This window comes from Tursiops truncatus, chromosome 10 (genome assembly GCF_011762595.2).
Source record: "Tursiops truncatus isolate mTurTru1 chromosome 10, mTurTru1.mat.Y, whole genome shotgun sequence".
Lineage (NCBI taxonomy): Eukaryota > Metazoa > Chordata > Mammalia > Artiodactyla > Delphinidae > Tursiops > Tursiops truncatus.
The window spans coordinates 11,090,284-11,107,205 of NC_047043.1; the positions used below are offsets into that span (position 1 = coordinate 11,090,284).

At 41.2% G+C, this 16,922-nt stretch overlaps 1 long non-coding RNA gene across 4 annotated transcripts in view; it reads right to left on the reverse strand.

The window, feature by feature from the left end:
* Nucleotides 1–16,922, reverse strand: part of LOC109551557 (uncharacterized) — a 628,536-nt gene that overhangs the window by 194,333 nt on the left and 417,281 nt on the right. For all 4 annotated transcript variants that reach the window (XR_012334345.1, XR_012334347.1, XR_012334348.1 and 1 more), the window contains one exon: nucleotides 13,717–13,820. This is a non-coding gene — a long non-coding RNA (uncharacterized lncRNA). The remainder of the gene's footprint in view (nucleotides 1–13,716; nucleotides 13,821–16,922) is intronic.

The window sequence follows — 16,922 nt, forward strand, 5'->3', positions numbered from 1 at the left end:
GGGTCGGGCAAAAGCACAGTCGAGTCTGAGGCAGGAGACTGACAGACCCCATGTGGCATCTTGTGACTTTTGTGACCCTCCATGCTTCCACAGGACGCACAGGTTGTGGAAATTATATACCTGCCTCTAAGGCTGGGCTGGTCCTTCTCCCAGGACACAGTGTGCCTCACAAACAAAAGAGGGAAACTCGCACAGAAGAATGATGAACAGGTGGCTATCTTTGTCCTTGGGTCCCATCTTCTTTCACGGGGTGCTCACTGAATACCCTTGGGAGATGGCAGAGCACACGACCACTCAAGGAGATGGTCCTCGTTCAAAGCCTGCTCTGTCACAGATTGAACTGCACACCCTGAGTCTCAGTTTCCTGAGAGACCAACACGATTCGGCTACAAAACCATGCAGACCCACAAGCCAGTTGTTTGCAGCTCCTCAAACAAACTCTGCCCTCTCCCGCCACTTTGCCTTGGGGGATGCTGTAGTGGAGGTGGAATTTGGGGATCCAGGTCCGAGGATGTCACCGTGTGAGATTTACTATGTTACAGGGCTGAGCATGTCACAGATGGCCAACACATACATAACGACGCATCAGAGCTATGTCTCTGAAACCTGGGCACGACACTCATACACGCACAGAACTCAAATCTGCACCAGCAAACTGCTGGCCAGTTTTCCAAAGGACCAGAAACTGCTCCCAGCATCTCAAGGGGAGGCTGATAATTGTACACAGAAGCTCCTGCTCTCACACGCACAATTACCCGGTTTTCACATGCAAATATCCATCTGCACATGGTTTCTTTGGTAAATGCCAACTTCAAAGGTGCAATCCAGGTGCCCAAATTTGAGAACTTGGCATAGAGAGGAGCACGCAAGCTTCGAGTCAGTGATGGCCTGGGATCATCATTATAATTAGTTCCAATGGATGTGTCTGTCGTTCAGTAACAATGGTGGATGATTCGGTCTCGCTGCCTCATCTCGTTGCCCCCTTCCCCCACTCACCCCTTTTATAAGAAAAGCCAGCCACGTCTTGCTTAACTGTCCTCCCACCCCCATCCACACTCCCGCCTTTTAAAATGAAAAGCCCAGATGTGGGTGACCCATCTGTAGTGTGTGTCACGTTTTTAGCATCTTCTTTATTTAGAGCTGGGAGAAAGAGACTCATTAGAGAGGAAGTCCACAATGAAATTAGGAAACATTTGATCAGACCATTGTCCCAACACAATACGTGCAATGAGGGAAATGCTGGAGTTGGCTGCGAACCCTAACTGTGTTTCAGTCTCAGTGGCTTTCTCATCCTGAGCTGACCAGAATGGGGAGCTCGACAGCTCCCTGGGCAGAATCCAAGCTTCTGGAAGTGGGGAGCACCATTAGGGCAGGCAAATTCTCTCTCTCTCTCTCTCCTTTAAAGACTTTGCATTTTTAGAAGAGCTTTAGATTCACAGGAAAAGGGAGAGGCAGGTACACAGATTTCCCATCTATTCCCCGCCCCACACATGCATAGCTCCCTCCCCATTACCAACATTCCCCACCAGGGTGGGACATTTGTTACAGCCGATGAACCTGCGCTGACACATCACTATCACCATGGTTTACACTACAGTTCACTTGTGGTGTTGTCCAGTCCCTGGATATGGACAAAGTATGATGATGTGTATCCACCACTATAGTATGATACAAAGTATTTTCACTGCCCTACAAATCCTCTGTGCTCTGCCTATTTCATGTCTTCTTCCCCCAGCCCCTGGCAACCACTGATCTTTTTACAGTCTCCATAGCTTTGCCTTTTCCAGAATGTCATATAGTTGGAATCATACAGTATGGTACCTTCTCAGATTGGCTTCTTTCGCTCAGTAATATGTATAAAGTTTCCTTCATGTCTTCTCGTGGCTTGACAGCTCATTTCTTTTTAGCACTGGATAATTCCATTGTCTGGATGGACTACCGTTTATTTAGCAAATTCTTTTTTCCCTGTGGCCTCACTCTGCCGTGGAAGTTGAGGCATCTACTGCTATGGCAGTTAGGACACCCTTGGCCTTCACCAGTGTCAGTGCTTCCCTGTGGCCTCAGCAGAGGCATCTACAGGGACCCAGTGGTGAGGACTAACTCATCCCAAAGCATCTAGCCTTTCCCTCAGCTTCTTGGCATTTAAAGGGCAGAGGTTTCCTGCTGGGGACCTTATGTCAAGGGCTCAATACATGAAAACCACTCTTGAACTCCAATTCCATTTCTGGTATCTCAACTCACTTATTAAGCAAAGCAGAAGGTCAGAAATATACAGACTCCAAAACAGACGCATTGATGACACCTTTCAAGCTCTGGGTAAACCATTCTTCTACAAGGATGTCCAGTCACATCCCCAAATACTTAATCTGCACTGCATCAAAATCAGCCTAATTCTACATAAGGAGAAATTAAACCACAAAGAAATGGACCCTAGAGCCCTGAGTTAAGACTGAAAAGACTTGATTTCAAAAAATGAAAATGGGCTCCAGCCCTGACTCAGGCACTAGCTATGGGTCATGAGGGCCTTTAACCTCACGTCTGACAGAGTTCAGACTAGTTGTCTTAACTTAGAAGGTTGTTGTGAAAGTACAATATAAAGACAGTTATTAAAGCAATCAGGAGGATTAAAACATCATATTAAAGTGTTTGGTTTTATACTAACAGACCACACAGTAAATTCTCTGCCATTTGTGGGATTAGAATTCATCTCCTACCTGCTAAATCCATTGCTTCTTCATCTAAGTGACCTACGAGATTTGCCATTCTGAAAAGACATGGATAATCCGTTTCTTGGTCCAAGTTACAGAGCACAACATTTAGCACTGAATATAGGAACTTGAATAGAAACAACTGACTAAATAACTCAATCCATGCCCGCACTGAATGATACAAGCTTAGCACCTGGCACATAGCAGGCACTCAATATATACACTTGCTGAATCAATTAATTAATGAAAAATATGTAGAGAAAAATCCTACTGAAAACAAAGGCAAATTTATTCAACAAATACTTGTATGAGTGAATACCTAATGTGTACATGCCTTTGCTGTTTAGCTAATGTGTAAGTTGAATCAGAACTCCTTTATCCATAAGTCAGTTCTCCATCAACTTTCTCTGTGTAGAACTTTGGCGAGCACCACCAACCATCACTTAGAAGAGCAGGGATTAGACAGAGAAGCATACAGAAAACAGTGAGAAGTGACAATGGACAATAGAGCAACCAAAATGAGGTGGCAGGAAATTTGGAAACAAACTTACAAAAATTACGAGTTTGGGGTAAATATCCCCATACGTCTCCATAAACCTTGGAGGCATCGTCATATTGATTTCTTTGAAGACGCTGTAGTGTACAAGTCCAAGTTTCTTTCATTATCGCATTAATCAAGATAACGCTGAAACTAAACCCTTTCTTAGTAACTCACCATGTGTTATTTAAAAGGTGGAAGTATCTGTGGCATACTTTAATGGAGCCTTATGTTAAACACAGAGGATGCATGAGGGGTGGTTAATCATAAAAGCTTCTTTGTTTTTATTTTCCACTATTCCTTTAAACCGGTTCTATGGGATAATGATTTCACTGTTCCTGGATGAAACTTCAGGAAATCTCCATGACTTTTCTGGTTTTCTTAGGTAAAGTGTTAGAGTCAGGAGACAGGTACCAGTTTCTTAGGCAAAGTCTTAGAGTCAGGAGACAGGCACCAGTTTCTTAGGCAAAGTCTTAGAGTCAGGAGACAGGTACCAGTTTCTTAGGTAAAGTCTTAGAGTCAGGAGACAGGTACCAGTTTCTTAGGCAAAGTCTTAGAGGCAGGAGACAGGTACCAGTTTCTTAGGTAAAGTCTTAGAGGCAGGAGACAGGTACCAGTTTCTTAGGTAAAGTCTTAGAGGCAGGAGACAGGTACCAGTTCCTTGTGCTTTCTGCCTGCAGAAGATGCTTATCAACCCTACCTAAGTGGTCCCACGGAAGCTCTTCCATGATTTGGACGCACTGGTTGCCTTATTCTAAAATCCCCCTTATAAGATCAGTAGGAACTTAACCACAGCCTGGGTGAGGGGATTCTGGAAGACAGGCATAGAAGTTGTGAATAAGTTTCCAGACATGTTCTTTCCACATCTGTATCTCAGTGCCCTGTCACACACCTTGCTTTGCTCTCCGATATCTATGATATCTTTTGCCTCAGTCCAAACTTCCAAATTAACATTTGATTACATTAGAAACTTTTCACATTGAATAATATACATTGGGGAAGGGAGTTAAATCTTTAATAAGATAGCCACTTAACACACAGAATTACTCATTCACCAAGGGGTGTAGGTAGGTGGTTTTTGTGATTTTTTTTACTATATTTGGAAACATCTGGATTTTTGATGAAATGTTTCCAATTTAAATCCAGATGTTTGAGATCATGTAAGTAGCCAAAAGTTGGAAAAGTAAATTACAGGACAGCAAAAGAGCCCTGTTTTTGCTATCATTATTTAGATGTGATCTGACCGCATATGGAATTATATATCTGAAAATCTGGATCCAAATCTAGATTTGGACACTGAACTTTTCTATACCTGGAAGAAGCTACTTATGCCTCTGAACTCAATTTCTCTATAACCAATAAAGAGATTTATGTACTGTGTTGTGAGAATCCAATAATGTAAGTAGCTAACCCTATTGTGAAAAACTTATATTTTGTTTGGAATACGAACAATAAAAATGCAGTTTATGCCAAAGGATTTGTGTTGGTTTTACAACATGTCCACAGATTTCTTTCATATGCCTCACTTCAAAACGTGGAGCGTAATTCTCCTTCCCTTAAGTGTAAGCTGTACTTAGCAACTGACTTTTCATCAGTAGAATGTGGAAGAAGTGACAGTGTATGGCCTCCAAGATTATGACATGAAAGGCAGTGTGGCTTTCTCCTTTCTCTCTGATCACTCCCCCTGGGAGAAACCAGCTGCCATGTCATGAGGACACGGAAGCCGTCCATGGAGAGGTCCACATGGTGAGAAACTGTGGCCTCCTGCTAACAGCCATTAGGAGAGTCAGTGGACCCTTCAGCCCCAGTCAAGCCTTCAGATGATAGAAACCCCGGCTGGCAGTGTGACAGCAACCCCATAAGAGACTCCAAGCCAGAACCATCAGCTTATCCACTTTCATATACCTGACCTGCAGAAAGTGTAGCTTTAACCCACGAAGTTTTAGAGGAATTTATTGTGCAAAAATAGAGAAATAATATGAAATTGATCAGATTTTCTATTCTATTACGAGAATCAACAATACTCAAGAAATCAGTGATTTAAAAACAAACAAACACGAATCTCACTTTGAATAGAAAAAAATACCATTTCCAGATTTTTATCATTGAAGTTCTACTTAAGAAACAGTTCTTGAATCCGGTCCGTTTAAACCACTAGCTCATTGAAGGTACTGTGTATACGCAACACATTCACATGCTAACTAAAATCATTTTTAAATGCATGGTAAAAGCACAGATATTCACTCCTCTAAACTGTGCTATGTACGAGGCTGACACTAAAAAACTTCTTAACAATGCACCTAAGGCTGCTTCTAGATGTTTCTTGTATTGGCTGCTTTTAAAAGGGCATCAATTTGCTTTTTATTTGTCTAGGGACTTGTTTTTTAAAAGGAAAGCATAAACATGTTTATTATAAAGATAGACCTTACCTTTTGTGAGAATAAGATCAAAGAAGTTGCATTTAGGATACTAAATGTGCTTATGCATCATAGATGATCAGGACGCCACATACCTGCAGAGAGTTTATAGTTGCATATACTTCTCTCATTTAATCTTCTCGACAACCCAAGAGAGCAGGCATTATTTTCTCATTTTGCACACGTAATGGTGCAAAAACTATTAATGTGAGAATCCTCTAGGACGTACCTCCTCTTCCAGACCACCAAAGGTAATCCTCTATGTCTAAGCCCAATTTCTCCTTTCCTTTCCCCTCCTAAAGATGTAGCATCCTTTCTGAAAAGAGGCCGATGTTGCAGTGCTGGGGACAGGCATGTGGGGGTGAAAGAAAGCCTCAGCAGCTACAATTAGGAGGATGGAAGAGAGGTTCTTGGAGAGGAAGATGTTAAGGAGAGAGAGAGAGAGACACTGGAGCAGCTGTGGGGTGTGAGGGGAGAGGGATATTTTAATGTATTTTATGGACAGTGTATTTGGAGCTCCTTTAACTGCATTTGAGAAATGTGAGAAATTAACAGAATTTGGTTGAATTGCATTTGCCTGTTGAACTGTGCTTTTTCAAAACATCACTTTAAAACTCCTGGGTTTTAAGGTGGCACACTGGAGAAAGTTCAGGTGCAGAGAGTATAAATGACCTTCTCAAGAATCCAGACCTTCTAATTAAATCAAGTGTTTTTCCCACTTTATCACTTGGCCTCCTCATTCATTCATTCATGCGACAAATAGCAACTGCTCACATAATAAACTCCAGGCGCTGTCTTAGGCCTTCAGGAAATAACTTGGCTTGAAGCTGCAAAGACTGTCATTTTGAAAGTCAGCAAAAGAGTTAGAGACCTAAATTCAGTCACCTTTGGGTCTGATTGTTCCCATGTTTGGAATAAACAACCTGGGTGGACTCCTTAATTACCCAAATGCAAAGCAAACACCCATCCATTATTCAGCACTAAAGCTGTGAAATGACAGTAATACCATGTTTTAGAATGAGAACAAAAGCCTTCTCTAATTGTAAATTTTTACCTCTGGTTGAGCCAAAGCTTTTGTTGATTTTTTTCTTTTGTGGTCGTTCTTTTCATTTTTTCTTTTAGAGACTGAATGGCAAGAATATGCCTTTTCTCTATATGGAGCTGGTGTATCCTGTGTCAGTGAATCTTTGTTTCTCTTGAGGAGAGAAGGATGTTCAGGCATGATCCTAACTTTAGTATAAAAGAAGGAGGACTGTGAAAAGGGCTCTTTGTGGTTCAGGCTGTACTAGGATGTGAGTGTCCTGCACACTGTGTTATTTAAGACCAGATAAAACACCTTGGGAAATCCATCAGTGTTAGAATACAGTGTTCCAATGTGCCAGCCCCATTGGGTGTATTCCAGCTGCCTTAGAATATATAACAACAGCTTGGGAAGGAGCCCCAAGCCAGGCTGAAGAGGAAGACAATGTACAGTTCTCTGTCTTCTTATTCAAGTTTCCCATATTCCCCTTGAGGACTTCCTCTCTCTTGATGCTCCCTCCTCTCTTGGCTTCTAAAATACCACTCTTTTTTGGTTCTCCTCCCAAGTCACTGGACGGTCTTCTGCAAACTTCTTTTCTGGCCCTCATCCTCCACCCAAGTTCAAATACATCAGGACTTGGTTGCAGACCTTTCTTTTTTCCATAGCTGCACTCTCTCCCTCGGCAATCTCATCCAGTGTTGGGGCTTTAACTACCATCTATATTTTGATGTCTCCTAAATTTATATCTCTAACCCTTACCTTTTCCTTAAACTCAAAACTTACATATCCACTGCCTTCCCAACATGGTCACTTGGATACCTAATAGGCATCTCAAATTGGAGGTCTAAAAAAACCCTTGATTTGGCCCCAAACCTATTCTTTCACCAATATCCCCCTTCTAAGGAAATGATGCCTTGACCCACTCATTAGCTCAATTAAAACTGGGAGTCAAATTGAATTCTTCTCTTTTCTCCTGCATCCATAACTAATCAGAAAGTTGCATCAGTTTTTATCTCCAGTACACACCTACCCCTCTCCATCTGTACTTCCACCTCCACGGTACCAGTCTATTGCAATAGTCCCCTACCAGTGTCTCCACCTGACACACTGCTGAACTATTCCACTAGTCTTTTCAGCAGTCAGAGTTATCTTTTAAATAAAATGTATCAGGTTATGACCCTCTTTTAGTAACATCTCCCTCTGCGTTTGCTCTAAACAGCAAACTCCTTTCCATGTCTACAAGCCCCTCCATGATCTAGTCCCACCTGACTCTCCAAATTAACTTCCATTTCATACCACTCTCCCACTCACTTCTGCCACAAGATCCTCCATTTAGGGGAAGGAAAGCCTCGCCGCCGCACCGCCCCCCAAGCTAGAATAGTGGTAACAGCACTGTCCCAAGGGGGATGAATGGTCCTGGCCTGTTGGGAGACGACAGCCAGAACTCAGTGAAGATCTTGATGAAGGGCAGACAGAGGCAGCACCACAGCCTCATCTCAACTGAGTGCCATGAGCGTGGGACACCATGAGATGCTCTGAAAACACTGGAGAGACCAGGAACATCAGAAGGTGGGGCAAGGCTGCCACCAATAAGACAGAACTCTGATTCACTGTAATCTACAGTATTAACAGAAAGGTGACCCCACCACTTGGTGACAATCACTTAAGACATTCAGTTTTTGCACCAATGAATCAGACAGAGCCTCTGCCCCCCAGGACTTTTCCGCCTAGTTGGAAAGACAGACAGGTAAACAAATCATTGCAGTACAGTGTGATAAGTGCTCTCACAGGAATACATGCTAGTAAGAAGGATGACACAAAGGTAGCAGTGGGTGATACTTGCTCCAGTGCGGCACCAAGCAGACACAGAGATCAAAGGATTATTCTCCTGTGGCTTGAGTTACGGCCCCTTTGGGCTTTTCCAGAGAAAATTTCCAAATGATCAGATTTTAGATTTCAATATTTTCAGGAAAAATAGACTGGTACTATGTTTACAGAAACAAAGGAGACCATCTTTATTAGATGAAGCTCTTGATTTAAAAGTGCCACTGAAAAATAGGAGTTTGCAATTTTTACGGAAGAGAATAAAACCCATGTAAGTTGAGCTATGATTTTTGTGTACATTTTTAGTGCCATGCCAATTTTATTAATATTATTTCCTTTGGGGAGAAGTATGTTTTTCATTACAATCCCTGAAAACTAGGGATCCAGCAAAGGGAGCAGTGGAGGTACCTTAATAACTGTAGTACAAACGCTATCATTTCGAGAGTGGCAGGAAGGCAGGCACAGATCAACAGACAGCTGTTCCACAAACCAAGAGATGCCAGCAAAGTCTTCGCTTTTCCTCCACCCCTCTGTGGTCCAAACAACACATTTGAGTCTTATGCCAGTTTTCCCCTTTTGGAAAAGTTAAAAAGGAAATTTCATCCTGAATATCTATGGTTTTTCCAAACACTATCAGAGAGATAAACCATGATGTTTTTCCTAACACCGTCGGACAGCAGTTTCTAGACTCACCTCCATTTCCCCACCTGCCCCATCCCATAGCTGTCATAGTGGAGTAGCCTCCCCAATATACAGTATCATTTCAATACACCAACCATTCACTAACGATAAGGAGCACAATTAGAGTAGTTTTCTGGAGGCAGGAATCAATAGCCTGGCATATGTGAACCCAATTAGCCATTGCTAATTAGAGCTCTCAGACATTAATCAGATACCACGTATGGGGCTAATCAACCAATGTGAGAAGCAAAAAAAAAAAGAAAAAAAATCTATCGTCTCCCCTTGAATTCTCCAACCTGTTCACCTTGAAATCAGAGCCAGAGACAGAAAGCCTTGCAGAAGGTCTGCATGAACTAGGCTGGGAGGCTGTGCTATTTCACGGGTTCCTGAGTCTCCTGGAGAGTGAGGCGGACGTGACGTCATCAGGATCCCTCTTACACAAACACAGGCTCCATCCTGCAGCCTGGACACACTTCTCATTGACTCCATGGCAGTTAAGGATGTGTGCCAGGTGCAGGCTAGACCCAGAGAGGCAGACCAATACTCCTAGGCCTGAATGATAAATAAAACTAAATGCTTGCTAACTAATAGATTATTCATGAAATAGCCCAATTGCCATCATGCTACGTACTTGTACTCATACAATAATTCCTGTGTGTTTAAATAATGAATGTTAGGTTTGTGTTTAGTAACACAAATTGCTGATTAATCCGTATTCAAATCAAACAGTGCTTTATATGAACTCTTTGAAATACTGTACTAGATCAGCTTGTCTACCTCGATTTAGGAATAGTTTCTATAATGCTAATTCTAAGGCATGCGATTGAGCCCTTTAATTTGACAAAATCTTACGGGATAAACCAGGCTTGAATAAAGATTCTGCTGACAATGCTGCGCAAATCCAGATGTGATTTAAGATTTGTGGAAAATATTAAAAATATTTCCAGCAACTATGCCCTTAATTCCTGACTTTTTCTTTTTTTTTTTTTTTTTTGCGGTATGCGGGCCTCTCACTGTTGTGGCCTCTTCCGTTGCGGAGCACAGGCTCTGGATGCGCAGGCTCAGCGGCCATGGCTCACGGGCCTAGCCGCTCCGCGGCATGTGGGATCTTCCCGGACCGGGGCACGAGCCCGCGTCCCCTGCATCGGCAGGCGGACTCTCAACCACTGCGCCACCAGGGAAGCCCCTTAATTCCTGACCCTTTAATGCTTCCAAATGTTACCTTGCAAAAAGCTACTTATTGCCCAACAAGCTCTTTCAAACTTATCACAACCTCCTTTAAAAAGACATTTTGCTAAAAAGCCACAACATGTGTGCATGCTATCATTATATTATTATTTTTTTTTTTAGAAATAGAAAGTCAGCTTTAAATAAACCCAAGTCCCAAAAGGTTTACTTGAGATTTGAAATTCACAACTTATAAGAATTGAACACTTTTTATGCTCTAAGAGAGCATGTTTTTCCAACCATTCTTTACATTGTCAGTTTTACACTTAAGTAGTGAGATGGAAATGAAATTCCTAGAACGTAATTATAGGGCAAACTGAACAGCACTGGAGGAAGAAACAGTATAAAACAGTAAAAATAAGCATGGAATCAAATCTTGCTTGAATCCTAATTCACAACACATTAGTGGTGTGGCCTGGACAATTATTTAATGTCCCTGAGCTTCCCGAGGACAGTAATGTCCAAGGTCATAGTGTGGTTCTGAAGGTGGATCTGAAGCGATACACGTGAGGGCTTGAGACAAGTCTTCCTGGAGTTAGACTCTCAATAAGTGCTAGTTCCCATGGCCTCTTCCCTTAATGCTGGTTCTATGGGACATAATGTTCTGGAAAGTAAGAACTGCATCTGTATCTTCAGTGCCTGGCACTACGGTGGCGCATATTTGACTTAATAAATCATTACTGAGCCAAAATTAACTGCCAGAAAAGCCACCAAAAAATATTTGGGGGACAATGTAAATGTTTCTTTATCCTCCTTCCCAAAAGTCAATAGTGGACAGCATCTCCAAGGCAGTCATTTCCAGAAATCAGGGGAAAGCTTCCAGGAGAGCCAAAGCAAACCCCCCCTGCAATTTCCAGTATTGAAAAGTGTGGTTATTAAAACACAAAACCAAACCAAAAGACTCTCTCTTTTACTTCTCTGGCCCCTTTCTCTTGTAATTTTGGGGATAGTCATGCATGGAAAATGTCAGGCAGGGCATACAATGCAAATACGATAGGTATCCAAACTATTGATTTTATGAGCTATAAAATAGGAGTGTGGGCAGATGGTTAGTGAACACACAAGAGTGGAGTATGGTGCACAGATACTGGAGAAAGGGCAAAGCTTAGATGAGGGACATTGTTAATATCTGATGTCATTCTTAAGATAAATACATCAAGTGGGAAATACCACAGTTCAATGCCTGGAGTTTGGATCAGGGATACACCATGGGCTTCCAATGAATTCAAGTGTTGAGAGGATAAAGGGTACCTACAGTGTGTCTTAGCCATCAAGGGAAAGGCAGTGCACTCATAAGCAGGGCCAGGAGTAGAATGTCAGACACTTACTGAAGGGACCGGCCTTAGAACAGGGGCATAGAATATAACCAAGAGCATGTCTTCCTAATTAAAAATCATATTTTCATTTCTTAAAGTAAGCAAATTCAGTGTGATGTAATTTTTTAAGTTGACTCCTAACATTTATATTGGCCACATGTTGTGATGGTGGCGATTAAAATTTGAAAAACTTTATAGAAGCTAGGAATGTGTTACTTTATCATATGTTGACTATTTAACATATTATTTAGCATTTTCTCATATCCCACCAAATCTCACTGTGACACTTTCTGCAGGAAAATTGGGAAAAAAGATGGCCCACCAAAGAGATCTCCCCTGCCAAGTTCTACATTACTGTTGGTCTCAGATGAACTGCCTTTTTTTTTTTTAACAATGATTCTTAATTTAGTCAATCATAAGTCTTTATTTATAACCAAAGAAAATCTAAATTGAATAGTTGGCATCATCTCTTCCTCTGTGTTTAGGAATTAAATCTCTACCATTTGGAATCAAATTCTTAATTCCAAAAACATTGGGAGTCTCCAGATGAGCGAAGGCCTCGCCCAGGGACTGTAGAGGGTGATAGAAATTCAACCGAGTCACACGCAGAGCATCTGGCAGCTAAGCCTTTGCTACAGTGGTTGTTCAGTCTTTATTCAAATGGATATGGGCTCTGCAAGCCACTTTGTGTTCTAGAAGAAAAACAGCAGATGCTGATGCACAAGGAGAAAGGGCTGAATTTTTCCTTAAAATTCTGAGCCTCTGAATTCATGGTTTCATCCCCAAACCCCTTCTCCAGGGCCACCCCTGCCAGAACTCTATTCATTAGACTCCATCATTCCAAGTCAGTTCAAATACACAACCCAAATTTCCTGTAATGAGGGGCTTCTGAGACACAAACACTGCACAGCTGCGCTGAGTCTCAAGTTATCATATTATGTTGGCATAACTTTAAATATTAAACAATCTTCCCAGCCTCTGGTTATTGTCACTCACTATGGTAGACATATGTCATATTATCTGCCCCACATTGTTTCTCATTTTCTGACAAGAGCACCCCCTTCTCCTGTAGGTAATTATTCTTCCGCCACTCCATATAGTGCCGCGGTATCTGGGAGATGATGGCTTCACCAGCACAACCGGCAGAGACCTTCCCTAGATTTTACATGTGGACACTGAGAGAAGAAAATCTTGTTCTTTGAGTGCCATTCACTGCAGCTTCGAAAGCCTGGAGCTCTCTCTGCAGACTTACCCACCCCACAACCAACCCTTGGCCATTTGAAGGTCAACCCAAAAGATAAGTAGAGAGACAGGATGACATCATCTAAACACTTGGAGCCAGGTGGGCCTGAGGCCAGCTCAACCTCTAAACTTCCAAGTTACACTGGCCGTTATAAGACCTTTGGCAACAGCGCCCTTTCTACAACACGTACATTTTTTAGTCCACAGACCCCACTTTTAGGATCCTCAGCTGTTACTCAACACTTCTCCAACCTACCAGGCTGGGTTGAAAACTTTCTTCCCGTGCACCTAAATACAGAACATTGGTCTTTTCTTCTTTTGGTTACATATCCAGCCAATTTTATTTCACAATGGAGTGTTTCTCACCAATTTAGCTGCTATCCTTGGGGATCTGTCCCCCTGGAAAGTTTTAGTGAAACTTTCTTCCCATTAAGGCATTGGGTTCTTGCTTCACTTCCCTGATATAACTGTGTCTAATTATACTCTCTAGATTCTCCCTTCCACTACTTACTCTGCTGTTCTTATTTTCTTTCTTCCTTTGCTGTCTTTTCTTTAACGTCTCCCTAAAGCAGGAGTTCTTAACAAGGTCCATACACTATCCATCAATGGGCTTCCAGGGATTTCTCAAAGTCTCTTGAAATTATATTCAAGTTTTACATGAATATGCACATATACATGTGTTATCAATTGCTGTGTAACAAATTACCCCATAATTTAACAGCTTAAAACAACAAGCACTTACTATCTCGCAGTTTCTGTGGGTCAGAAATCCAGATGTAGCTTAGCTGGGTCCCTCTGCCCCCTCATAACGCAGCAGTCAAGGTGTCAGTCTGGGATCTGAAGACCCTGAAAAAGGAAAATACACTTCTAAGCTCACTCATGACTGCTGACAGGATTGAGTTTCTCATGGTTTGTAAGCTGGGGACCTACCAATTCCTTCCCACAGGGGCAGCTCACAACGTGGCAGCTGGCTTCCCTCAGAACCAGATGAAGAGAATAACAGAGGGCGAGCAAGACAGATGTCACAGTCTTTTGTGATCTAATCTCACTAGTGACATCCCATGTCTTGTGCTGTATTCTATTGATTAGAGGCAAGTTGCTAGGTCCAGCTCATCCTCAAGAGGAGGAGGTTACACAATGATGTGACAGTCAGGAGGTGGGGATCATTGGAGGCCGTCTTAGAGACTCCTGCCATAGTATACTGTGGCAAGGAAGATAATCCACATCTTTCAGCATATTTTTTTTTTTCTGAATCAACATTTGTATTCTCTCTTTATTTCTGTCTCAACCATCAGTTTTACCCAGAGTCTTCTACATTTTCACAGAGTCACTAGAAATCATCTCTCTGAAACATGCTGGACTCAGCCCCCCTTTCACAACAGTCGTTATACCCCCTTTTCTTAAATTTTTATGATGCAAATAATCTATGTTGTCACCCATCCCCATCACACACACTCACACACCCACACACACATGCTTTAGTCCAAGGTCACTTGATGAGCAGTGGAGTGTTTTGATCACACAGGACAAGAACCCTATCTTGTAGAACACTGGTTCTTATACTCAGACTCCTTTACACTCTTAAAAATTACACTCTTAAAAATTATCAAGGCCCCAAAGAGCTTTTGTTTATTTAGGTTATATCTATTCATAATGTACTGTGTTAGAAATGAAAACTGAGAATTTTAAAATATATGTTTATTCTTTTAAAAATAATAAGCCCATTATATGCTGATAAATATTTTTATGAAAAGTAAAAATACTCTGTTTTTCTAAAACAAAAAAATATAAAGAGTGACAATGTTTTACATTTTTAGAAATCTCTTTAATGTCTGGCTTAGTAGAAGACAGTTGGATTCTCTTATCTGCCTCTGTACTCATACTTTACAAATATGTTGTTTTGGTGTAAGTATATGAAGAAAATCTGGCCTCATATAGTCATATAGACATGTCAGTGTGAAAAGGAGTATTTATGTAATTGTAGATTTTTTTTTAATACTAAACCAAAACTTGTCAATGATAGTTTCTTAAAGATTATAGAATGTGAAATCTGAAACTCTATCAATGACTTCTTTTCACATTCCGCTACATTAATATCCATTAAAATCTTACACTTAAAATGGATTTTTTATCAATACATGATTTATCATGCACTGGCCATTTGAAAAAAATATATCGTATTCACTGAGCTACACAGACCTCCCAAGTGTTGGCACGTTTTGTTACAAAATATCAAAAAATCACAACTGTAAATATCACGACCAATCTCATGAGTCTTCAGGTATTGGAAAGCAGACAAGTTGCTTCATGGTGAAGAATACGAGTTTTCCAGAATTCTAAATTTCACCAAATTTTATAATTGGCTATAAACACCGTCAGTTATTTTCCTTGAAGTAACGGGCCCATTTCATTCACTTTTGAGAAAATATCTGCCTAATACCCAAGTCTAAATAGTCATAGTTCATCTGTCAGTTGTTCTTTCAAATCAAAATCGTGTTCCATGAAAAAAATGGGCTAGTTCAACTGAAAATGAGAGCTTTTCCTTGAGACAACCATTGTACTTGATACACAGCAGAATGCTTGATTCATACATTCTGTTTTGTCACATAGAATAGTACAAAGATGTAAAGTGGTGAGATTTAACACAAGTAATAAGTTTTACTGCTTTATTAAGGTTACTTTTGAGCGACACTGGCTTTTCTTTCCTCGGCCAGTGTGGGGAAGTATACAACCACCACCAGTGCAGTCTGGAGCCACTGCCTGGAACTGTCTGAAGACACCAGCATTTTACCTACCATTGCTTTTGCATCAACAGTGCAAATGTCAATATATTGAAAAGAGCAAATAACATCTTAGTATTATTATGGAAATAGTTCTGACATCATGAACACATTCAAAGTGACTTGGCAACCCCCAGGGATGCATGCACTATACCTTGAAAACCATTGTTACAGACGGTTTTATATTGCTTTTTAATCCTAACACTCATTATTACAGTGAAGGAGCCGAATGTGATATACTGTGTACTCACTTCTGCTTGTCTAGATCTGATGGGAGAAGGCAGTCCTATAATAAAATTACCCTTTTGATTTATTGAGCATGACCCATCCAATATTTCCCAAATGTCACTAATTCACAAGTTTTGTCAGAGAAACCTAGTCATTTTTTAAACTTAAATATTTAAAAGAACCTTTTATCCAGCTGAAAACAAGTATGCTATCTTAGCACAAATAGAAGAAATATAATACCTTTAAAGTAAATATATAAGGACTCAAATTTTTGAAGAACCTTTCATCGAGAGAATTACCTAAAATCATTCCAGGTACCAGCACTGAGAGCTCACTTTTGAAAAGATGGCAATAATCCCTTCCTACCTTTGAGCTCTTTCACTTTGCCAAATTCCATTATATGCAAATTTATTTCCATATTTCTTTTAGATTTTTATATCCACAGATTGCAAATCCCTCCTGTTGGGGATAATTTTTAAAAAGGAAACTGGGGATTGGGAAAAAAGAAAAGGGAGGTAGAACAGATGGCAGCAAAGGAATAGAAGTTTGGGCACGAAGCTCTGGGTGAGATAAGGGGAGAGCAGCACGGGAGGAGGGTGGAGCCTCTGCGTTGCCCTCTCGGGTCTGGTGCGGCATGGAGGTGAGGCGGATGTAATCGGGACTCTGCTAAAATGTTCTTCCGTGTGATGAGAGCTGAGCTCTGGCATTGGAAACCAAAAATGCCTACCCAGCTGTGTTAAGTAAAATTTGCTGCAAAATTTTTCCATCTGAAAAATCCAAGCACTTTTGTGTCTACGAGACCAAGGCTGGATTCGGGACATGAGAATAACCAAATCTAAGTTATAAAATCAGAAGGGCATTGAGTATTTGGAAGAAAGGAAAGTGTAGGTACCCATGCGTGCACACACACATACACATACGCGTTGTCTCTTGGTGTGCA